This window comes from Dipodomys ordii, unplaced genomic scaffold (genome assembly GCF_000151885.1).
Source record: "Dipodomys ordii isolate 6190 unplaced genomic scaffold, Dord_2.0 Scaffold221, whole genome shotgun sequence".
Classification (NCBI taxonomy): Eukaryota; Metazoa; Chordata; class Mammalia; order Rodentia; family Heteromyidae; genus Dipodomys; species Dipodomys ordii.
In genome coordinates, this window is record NW_012267437.1 from 179,212 (window position 1) to 190,404 (window position 11,193).

At 43.5% G+C, this 11,193-nt stretch overlaps 1 pseudogene; it reads right to left on the reverse strand.

Moving 5' to 3' along the window:
- Window positions 1–2,025: 2,025 nt before the first annotated feature.
- LOC106000518 lies at window positions 2,026–2,272 on the reverse strand (annotated as a pseudogene).
- Between the last annotated feature and the right edge of the window lie 8,921 nt (window positions 2,273–11,193).

Below are 11,193 nucleotides of genomic sequence, written 5' to 3' on the forward strand. Positions count from 1 at the left end.
AAGTTCTTCCCAGAAAAAGCCATTGTTAATAGTTTAGGTTCTTGCAGAAAATTTTATTTTTTAATTTATTTTATTATTATTATTATTATTTTTGGGTCTGGTTGTGGGGCCTGAACTCTGAGCCTGGGCGCTGTCCCTCAGCTCTTCAGCTCAAGGCTAGTGCTCTACCACTTGAACCACAGTGCCATTTCCGGCTTTTTTCTTTTTGCTTATGTGGTGCTGAGGAATCGAACCCAGGGCCTCATGCATGTAAGGCAAGCACTCTACCACTGAGCCACCTTCCCAGCCCCTTGCAGAAAATTTTAATGCATGTATTTTGAACCCAACAGAGATAATTTATAAAGTTTCAAAAAAATTTATTCCAATGGTCTGAGGATGTCAAACAGTGGTAGAGAATATGTGAGAGCTTTAATTCCCAATGCTATAAAAAAGTAAAAACCAGGAATTGAACTGTCATATATTATGATCATAGGATGTTGCTACCAATTATGTAAATATAATCATATGATCTTGCTTCCAATTGCATCAGTTTAAAACTTGAAGTTGCTAAAAAAAATCTGGATGATAATAATTGTGAATTACATCAGTTTAAAACCTGAAGTTGCTAAAAAAATCTGGATGATAATAATTGTGAATTTATAGAAAAGCAAATCAGAAAATTATTACAATAAAGACATCAATAACCACATATTTATTGTATTATATAAAATTATGATAAAACATTGTGCTATAGTAGGTAACGTTATGTCATTGCTAGGTATCATTATTACCCCTATGACATCCTATAATTAATAAAATATTTTATTTAATTTTGTGCTGAGAGTGGGGCTTAAACACAGGGCTTTATGCTCTTGCTTAGCTTTTTCTGCTAATTGCTGGGGCTCTACCACTTGAGCCACACCTCCATTTCTGCAGTTTTATTAGTTGGAGATAAGAGTCTCAGGGAGTAGTTAACTCCCATTTCCTTCAGGTAAGCAGGAAATGTTTTTTTTCTCTCTCTCTGTAATTTAACCTTGCTTTTGAGCTATCTTTCTTTAACCTATAATTTCCCTTACGAGTGTACTCTGTTTCTTTTCTTTTCTTCCTTCCTTCCTTCTTTTTCTCTCTTTCTCTCTTTCCTTTCTTTCTTTCTCTTTCTTTCTTTCTCTCTCTCTTTCTTTCTCTCTCTCTCTCTTTCTTTCTCTCTTTCTTTCTTTCATTCATTTTTTTGCCAGTTCTGGGGCTTGAACTCAGGGCCTGGGCACTATCCCTGAGCTTCTTTTTTTTATTTTCCTGTCAGTCATGGGGCCTGAACACTGGTCCTGGACGCTGTCCCTCAGCTCTTCATCTCAAGGCTAACACTCTCCCACTTGAGCCACTTCTGGCTTTTTCTGCTTATGTGGTACTGAGGAATGGAACCCAGGGCCTCATGCATGCAAGGCATGCACTTTACTACTGAGAGGCCTTCTCAGCTCCCTGAGCTTCTTTTTGTTCAAGACTAGCACTCTACCACCTGAGCCACAGCACCACTTCTGGTTCTTTGTGTTTATGTGGATTGAGGAATCAAACTCAAGGCTTCATGTATGCTAGGCAAGCACTTTACCACTAAGCCACATTCCCAGCTCTCTTCCTTTAAAAAAAATTGAAACATTTATTATACTAACAGAAGTATAAAGTATGGAAAATTAGTGTTTTTGAATCATTTCAGAAGGACAGAACGTTTCCCACTAACAGATTTCAGTTTTTAGCACCTTTGAAAAGAAATACAGAGTTAAGATGTGGCACTACAAGCTGCATATTACAGAGAATTACTGTCTAACAGGGTGCCGTTTGTATAGCAGGACAGTCATTTGGTTTATTTCTCTACATGTTTGAAGACTGCCACAATACACGTAAAGAGGAGGAAGGTGTTCACTTAATTCACAGCTGGTGGTTAGAAGTTGGAGTAGAGATGCAACACCGGAAACCCAGGCTGGACGCGGTAGCCCAAAGGCACTTATGATGCAGTACCGCGTCTTGTTCTCCCATTGCACGGTGCAGATCCAGTCAGTGAAACTGTCTCAGAAGCAGGAACTTGCTGTGTGTAATCCAGCGCCATTCTTTTGCATAATTTGAATGGTTTCTCCAGATTGGTGAGTTGGCTTAAAATTTGTTCTACAACATTTGTGGTCCACTGATTGACTTTGCTGTGCTGGCAGGCATTACCACAGATGTCACTTTCAATGGCCTCTTTGACAATGTAGCTCACTTTGTCAACCACAAAAGAAGTCTCTGAAGCCTGGAAGTCTTCCATCTTCACTCCAGCGTGTCGCTTCCACGCATCCCCACTTCCTTTTTTGAGCAGAGCCCCACAAAAAGATGTAGCAGGCTCCTAGTTCTGCTTGATTGTGATTGTGAACTGGAATTGTAGTCATTCAAACATTCTAATTCCTCTAATCATAATCTTCCTCACTAGTAGTGGGTGTGGTGGGTATTAGAAACAGGATAATACAACAAATATGGGGGGGGCGGGAGATGGGAAGGAAGGGATGGTAAGGGGAAACAAAGGAGGAGGCAACAATGCTTGATAAGAAATGTACTCATTACCTTGCTCATGTAACCCCTCTGTATGGTATTTTCACAATAAAAAAGTATTAATAAAAAATAAATAAAACAAATACGGAATATAATGTGCAATTTGCCATTTTTACATGAACAGGATAATATCATATTTTTTCACTTTTGACAAGATGCCTTGGAGATCTTTTTACCATTGCAAACAAAACCATTTCTTTTAAACTACTACAGAGAATTCCTTCATTTGTGTGTGTCTAAAGTTGATTTCTTTACTCCCCTGAAGGATAAAGTGGCTTTAATTTTTCACTTTTATAGTGCTTCAATGAACAACCTGGTATGGGTCACTTTGTGGCCAGGTGTATTTCTCTAGGTGGACACTCAAAAGTGAGTTACTGGGCTATGGAAAATTGTTATTTTCCATTTTAATACAGACTTCTAGCTTCTGGGATATAGCTCAGTGGTATAATGTGTGCCTAGCATGCCCAATGTTCTGAATTCAACCCTCAACACACTAAAGAATTTTTTTTAACATACTGCTGAATTGCTTTCCAAAAATACTATGCGGGAGGAGGGACAAGATGCAGAATTTGAAGCATCTGCCATTTTTACTTTTTGGAAAAGAAGAATTTAGTGACATAGAAGAGGCTCGATTTGAAGAGAAGACAAGAAGCAGAAACCACAAAGATGATGGCAGGAAAGCAGACAATCACAGAGAAAGAAAAGCCAGATGTTCTGAGCTAGTCCCTGGCTCTCCTAACTGTCGAAAGGGAAATCAAAGATTCCAATACATGGTAAAATGGACTGACTGCTAACTCTAGCCCACAGATCACTCTCAAGTACACAGGCCTTAACCCCGGTACAGGGATTTGTGAGGTAGCGACTACTCACTCCAGTGTGGGAGGCTAGGCTTGATGAAAAAAGACATTATATTACTGGCTTTATCTAGGTGTGCAACAATAAGTCACTTTTTTGAGAGAACCTATTGTTGGAAGCTAAGTTACTATGAGACCTGGAGTGATCAAGCTTAACAAATCATAGGACACTCTGCCATTGAATTTGGGTTTAAGTCATTTCTAAGAGTGGTTGAGGAGAGGGAGGAGGATCAAGGAGGGCCCCAAAGAGTAGTTTGGACAATAGGGCGTTACATTGTTAGCTCAAATGCTAGAGGCTGTGCCTCAGGAAGCCTTACAGCGTTGGCTCCTGCCAAGTCAAGCAGAAGAAGCACTAGGGTAGTAGACATTGTATTCTCTTATAGAGGAGTGCAGTGGCAACTTTACCAATAGAGGTGCCCTTAGAGGTTGTTGAGATGTCAAAGGCAGCTGTTCCCTGGCAGTGTAGGAGTCTAGGGACTCCCTGGTGAGCAACACCATGTAGGAAGGATTAGAGGCAGCTGGGACTGAGGGAATGGGTACAAGAGCTCTCTGCCGCTCTGCCCTCTCTGACCAGGACAGAATCCTATTACTTGAGGCATTACTTGAGAATAGCAATGAAGCTTTGAGCCTGAGGCTGCAAAGTGCCCACTAACTAGGGCCTGCCCCTAATTCCATGTGCTGACTATGGAGTGAAACAGAGTCCTCTGTCCAGACCTATATCACGTGAAGTCCACTGCCTCTTGCACTCCATAGGGAAAGAGGGAGGGAGATAAATAGAAAGAACAAGGGAAAAGTCAGTTTGGTTTATATAACACTGTCATTTGTTTTTTTGGTTTATTTGTTCTGATTTTGTCCCCCCACCCCCTATATATGATATAGGCCATGTATTTTTTTAACTGTATTTTGTGCCAGTCCTGGGGCTTGAACTCAGGGCCTGGATGCTGTACCTAAGCTTCTTTTGCACAAAGCTAACACTCTGCCCCTTGAGCCATAATGTTACTTCTGGCTTTTTTTCTGCGTAGTTTTTAAGAGATAAAAGTTTCATGGACTTTTCTTCCAGGGCTGGCTTCAAACCATGATCCTCAGGTCTCAGCATTTAAGTAGGTAGGATTACAGGCGTGAGCTACCAGCACCCAGCAACTGTGAGACTTTTTTTGTTTTGGTCAGTCGTAGGGCTTGAACTCTAGGCTTGGGCACTGTCCCTGCACTCTTCAGCTCAACGCGAGTGCTCTACCACTTGAGCCACAGCGCCACTTCGGGTTTTTGAGTGGTTTATTGGAGATAAGAGTCTCACGGACTTTCTTTTCTTTTTTTTGGGTCCGGTCGTGGGGCTTGAAGTCTGGGCCTGGGCGCTGTCCCTCAGCTCTTCAGCTCAAGGCTAGCGCTCTACCACTTGAGCCACAGCGCCACTTCAGGCTTTTTTCTTTTTGCTTATGTGGTGCTGAGGAATCGAACCCAGGGCCTCTTGCATGCAAGGCAAGCGCTCTACCACTGAGCCACCTTCCCAGCCCCTCTTTTCTTTTTTTAATCGGTTATGGGGCTTGAACTCTGGGCTTGGAAGCTGTCCCTAAGCTCTTCAGCTCCACCATTTGAGCCACAGCACCACTTCCGGTTTTCTGGTGGTTTATTGGAGATAAGAGTTTCATGGACTTTCCTGCCCAGGCTGGCTTTGAATTGCGATCCTCAGATCTCAGCCCCAGAGTAGTTAGGATTACAGGCGTGAGCCACAGAGCCTGGCTATTGTGATACTCTTATCTGATTAACCACCAAAAGGCCAAAAGTGGAGCTGTGACTCAAAAGTGGTAGAGCCTTCAGCACAAAATCTTAATCTTGAGTTCAAGTCTCAGGACCTGATGGTGAATTGGAGATAAGAGTCTTAAAGACTTTCCTGGTAGGCTGGCTTTGAATTGTGATCCTCAAATCTCAGCTTTCTGAGTAGCTAGGATGGATTACAGGCATGAGCCACCCGCCAGCACCTAGCTTAGACTAATAGATTTATTTATTTGTTCATTTCACTTTCTTTCCTCCGCCCCCCCCCTTTCTTCTTTTGGTTGGTTGTGGGGCTTGAACTCAAGGCTTGGGGACTGTCCCTAAGCCTCTTTTGTAAGCCGAGTACTCTACCACTTGAGCCACAGAGCCACTTTTGAGTGTTTAGTTGGAGATAAGAGTCTCACAGGAGGGCTGGGAAGGTGGCTCAGTGGTAGAGCGCTTGCCTTGCATGCATGAGCCCCTGGGTTTGATTCCTCAGCACCACATAAGCAAAAAGAATAAAAGCCGGAAGTGGCGCTGTGGCTCAAGTGGTAGAGCGCTAGCCTTGAGCTGAAGAGCTGAGGGACAGCGCCCAGGCCCAGAGTTCAGGCCCCATGACCGGACTCCCCTCCCCCTCAAAAAAAAGTCTCACAGGAACTTTTTTGCCCAGGCTGGCTTCAAACTATGAACCTCAGACCTAAGCTTCTTGAATAGCTAGGATTACAGGCATTGTGAGCCACCAGAGCCTGGCTCCTAACAGATTTCTTTTTCTTTTTTTTTTTCTTTTTGTCGGTCATGGGGCTTGAACTCTGGGCCTGGGCACTGTCCTTGCGCTCTTCAGCTCAAGGCGAGCGCTCTACCGCTTGAGCCACAGTGCCACTTCCCTCCTAACAGATTTCTTAACACAAATTCTAAATGAAAGGAGAGCATGGTTTGGGTGGGGGGGGGAGGGGAGGCTGGGAAGGGATGTGAAGGGTAAACAAAGGAGGAGGCTGCAATGCTTGGTAAGAAATGTAGGCATTATCCTACCCATGTAATTGTAACCCCTCTGTACAGTATGTTCACAAATAAAATAAAATTAAATTAAAAAAAAAGAAAGGAGGGCATGGAAGGACATAATTCAAGCCCTGAAAAATAGTAATTTTCAACCTAGTGTAGCTTTCATAATTAAGACAGAAAAAATAATCCTTCTATAATAAACAAAGGCTAAAGGAATTCATGACTACTAAAGTAGAACTGTAAAATATGCTGTAAAGGAATACTATCCATAGAAGAAAAAGATCAAAACTTGGAAAATAAAGGAAAGAATAAATCCTACTAGATGAGTAGGTTAGCAAAGAAGGAATAAGGAGGAAGTAATTCTTTTTTATTTTTTAAAGGAAACTTGTCAGTTTTATTGAGTAACTAAGCAAGGAGGCTAGCAGACAAAAAGCAAATAGACAAGTAGAAAGCCACAGGCACACTCTAACAGTGTGAGTGCTCTCAAAGGGAGAGAAACAGTAGGCTCTTTGACATTAGGGTTATTTATATGATAAAGGCAGTAGGTCTGACTTAAAGTTACGCAGAGATAGGTTTTTATCTTTGCTCTTCATCACCCTTGGTGTCTTTATACTTTCTAAGTTCCTGGTTATTGTTCTTTTTTTTTTTTTTTTGGGTCCGGTCATGGGGCCTGAACTCTGGGCCTGGGCGCTGCCCCTCAGCTCTTCAGCTCAAGGTTAGCGCTCTACCACTTGAGCCACAGCGCCACTTCCGGCTTTTTCTGCTTATGTGGTGCTGAGGGATTGAACCCAGGGCCTCATGCATGCAAGGCAATTGCTCTACCACTGAGCCACCTTCCAAGCCCCCTGGTGATTGTTCTTATAACTGAAAAAAGAAACTAAAATCAAGTGGCTCAAGTGGTAGAGTGCTAGCCTTGAGCAAAAGAAACTTAGGGACAATGCCAAGTCCCAGAGTTCAAGCCCCAGAACCCGCGTCAAAAACAAAAACAAAACATCTGTGACTGTAGTGAAACTACATAAAACATATATTTGTAAATAACAGTTTTCATTTAAGTATGAAGTGATTCCAAACTGAAGCAGGCTTCTATTGCTTTCCTTTAGTTTCAGGTGTTTCCTTTTATTTTATTTTTGCCAGTCCTGGGGCTGGAACTCAGGCCCTGAGCACTGTCCCTGAGCTTCTTTTGCTCAAGGCTAGCATTCTACTACTTGAGCCACAGCACCATTTCTGGCTTTTCCTGTGGTACTGAGGGCTTCATGCATGCTAGGCAAGGACTCTACCTAAGCCACCTCTCCAGTCCCTCAACGGTTTCTTTTTATAATTTGTTTTTTTTTGGGGGGGTCCGGTTATGGGGCCTGAACTCTGGGCCTGGGCGCTGTCCCTCAGCTCTTCACCTCAAGCCTAGCACTCTACCACTTGAGCCACAGCGCCACTTCTGGCTTTTTTCTTATGTGGTGCTGAGGAATCGAACCCAGGGCCTCGAGCATGCGAGGCAAGTGCTCTACCACTGAGCCACTTTCCCAGCCCTCTTTTTATAATTTGTATATGTAAGATACACATTGGTTGGGGGAAGGCAAGACTAGTTAGCATCATTCAACAGTAATAAGAAGCTTCTAAAGGTTGGGTGCTGGTGGCTCATGCATGTAATCATAGCTACTCAGGAGGCTTAGATCTGAGGAACTCAGTTCAAATCCAGCCCAGTTAACCACAGAAAACCAGAAATGAAACTGTGGCCCAAGTGGTAGAGTGCTAGCCTTGAGCACAAAAACTCAGAGATAGCACCAAGGCCCGGAGTTCAAGCCCCAGGACTAGCACCCCACCCCCCACTCCCAAAAAAGCCTCTATAGTCCCAGCTTCAGACTACTTCAAGCATTCCTTTACTGCTCAAAGATGACTCTGCACCTTTTTTTCTCTCACAGACCAATTTCAAAGCCCACTTAAAAACTACTATTTAGGGATGAACCCTCACACTCAATCTTCCTGTGATCTTGCTACCAATATATCTTTTGCTTCAAGTCTATTATCTGCATTGTACAAAACATCCCAAAGGTGTTTGGGATGCCCTTCATGTATCTTCATTGAACACTTTGTTAAGTGCATGCTATACAGCAGATGCTGTTGTATGGTAGGTCCAGTCACGACAACAAAGAAGCCACCACTTAAAAGGCTGAATTGGAGTCTTTATTGGAGCGCTAGTGGGCAGCAGGGAAGGCTCTAGTAACAAAGCCCTACCATCTTGAATACAACTAACACAGGTCTTATATGCCCCCCAAACATCCAAGGTACATGAGATTAATCTTAGCAAAGTAGAAAGCAAATCATATGTGAACACAATCAAAGTAAAAACCAGTGAACATTCAAATCTAACAAAGATGTTAAATATAAGCCAAGACAAATGTGGACACAATCAAATGTGGACACAAGGGAAATCAAGAACCAATCATCTGGGGCTAGGAAGGTGGCTCAGTGGTAGAGCACTTGCCTTGCATGCCTGAGACCCTGGGTTCGATTCCTCAGCACTACATAAGAAGAAAAAGCTGGAAGTGGCACTGTGGCTGAAGTGGCAGAGTGCTAGCCTTGAGCTGAAAAGCTGAGGGATAGCACCCAAGCCCAGAGTTCAGGTCCCAAGACTGGACCCCCCCCCAAAAAAAACCCAATTATCTAAGGAGAGTAAGACTTTTCTGGAACCCACCAACTCAAAATACATCTGCAAACAAAGAATGTCCTTCACCATCAAGGCCCATTGCTCAGACCCAGTCTACTTACTTCAGTGCCAAGGACATGAGATAATCAAGCATAGACACTGCTTGTTTGTTCAATCCAAGAGCAGGATGCAACGAAGTGCTGTAGGGACAGCTGTGATGAGTTGGCACAGGGATCCTTAGTTGATAATCAGAAAAAGAATCAAAGGCATAGCTGAATTTTGTACGTATCTAGGGTGGAGGAGTAAAGACTACTAGAGGCAAAGAGAGACATTCTACAAAATGGTACAGAAAATGAGAAGCTGTTATTAACTTAATGGATGTGTAGTGAACTTCATTGTCATTAGAGCTAGAAAAGTGATCAGAAAGCTGGGTGCTGGTGGCTCATGCCTATAATCTTAGCTACTCAAGAGGTTGAAATCTGAGAATCGCAGTTCAAAACCAGCCTGGGCAGGAAAGTCTGTGAGACTCATCTCCAATTAACCACCAGAAAACTGAAAGTGGTGCTATGGTTCAAAGTGGTAGAGCACTGGTCTTGAGCTGAAGAGCTCAGGGACAGACAGCTCCTAGGCCCAGTGTTCAACCCCCATGACTGACAAAAAAAAAGTGGCCAGAGGTCAGTAAAGACAGTACCACTGATGTTGTTGAGTAGTATATTAGGACTTTGGAAACAGATAAGCATGGTAGATTAAAGCAATTCTTATGTTTATGTGCTGCTGGTCCTGGGGATTAAAGTCAGGGCCTGGGTGCTGTCCCTTTGCTTTTGTGCTCAAGGTTAGCACTCATCACTTGAGCCACAGCTCTACTTCCAGCTTTTTGGCTAATTGGAGATAAGAGTGCAATAGATGGGCTGGGAATGTGCTTGGTGGTAGAGCGCTTGCCTAGCATGCATGAAGCCCTGGTTCAATTTCTCACACAAACAGAAAAAGCCAAAATGGTGCTGTGGCTCAAGTGGTGGAGTGCTAGCCTTGAGCAAAAGAAGTTCAGGGACAGTGTCCAGGCCCTGAGTTCAAGCCCCAGGTCTGGCAAAAAAAAAAGTGTCATAGACTTTCTTGCTCAGGCTAGCTATGAACTGAGATACTTAGATCTGTCTCCTAGCTAGGATTACAGGCAAAGTCATCTGTGCCTGTCAATATGCAATAGTTCTCAACCCTCCCTTGTGTCATAAATTGATTCAAAAACCTGGACAAGGGCTGGGAAGGTGGCTCAGTGGTAGAGCGCTTGCCTTGCATGCATGAGGCCTTGGGTTTGATTCCTCAGCACCACATAAGCAAAAAGAAAAAAGCCGGAAGTGACCCTGTAGCTCAAGTGGTAGTGCATTAGCCTTGAGCTGAAGAGCTGAGGAACAGCAGCCAGGCTCAGAGTTCAGGCCCCATGACTGGACCCCCCCCCCCAAAAAAAAAAACCCTGGACAAAAGCCAGACACTGGTGGCATCTCCTATGCCTGTAATCTTAGCTACTGAGAAAGTTGAGATCTGAAGACTGTAGTTCACAGCTAGTTCAGGCAGATTCTTATCAGTGAACCAGCAAAAAGCCTTAAAAAGCCTTAAGTGAAACCTTTGCTCAAGTTGAGAGCTGGGATGGGGTGGGGAATCTAAGGCTCTGAGGTATGTACTAACATCCACATGCGCGCACACACACACACACACACACACACACACACACACACACACACATATGCAGCCATATAGGCCTTTTCAGTGGAAAAAAAGTCCATTTACTCAGGCACAAAATAGTGCTTACAATTGCCTGGTTAGGAGTTAAGACTAGGAAGCAAACACAATAGTCCAGGTGAGAAATGATGAGGCCTGAACTGAGCCACAGAAATGAGGTCAGGCAAGATATGATGTAATAAACAGATCTTGTCACTGACTGGATTTGAAAAACAAGGAAAAGGCAGGAGTCTTATGATAACCAGCTCTTGAGCTGGGTGATGATGGCTCAAGGCCTGTAATCTTAGCTACTCAGGAGGCTAAGATCTGAGGATCAAGGTTTGAAGCCAGTCATGGCAGGAAAGTGTTTAAGACTTTTATCTTCAACTAACCACAAAAGGCTGTGGCTCAAGTGGTAGAGTGTTAGCCTTGGGCAGAAAAATTCAGGGACAGCACCCAAGCCTTGAGTTCAAGCCCTACAACTGCCAAAAAGAAAAAAAAAACAACACACAAACAAAACCCATAAATGATAACCAATCCCCCTAGGTCAGTTTGTAGTTTAGGCAACTGAGTTGATAGGAATATCACTCATGGAGTAGCAAACTTAAAAAAGGTTCTGTTTGGAGCCGGGCGCTGGTGGCTCACGCCTGTAATCCTAGCTACTCAGGAGGCTGAGATCTGAGGATC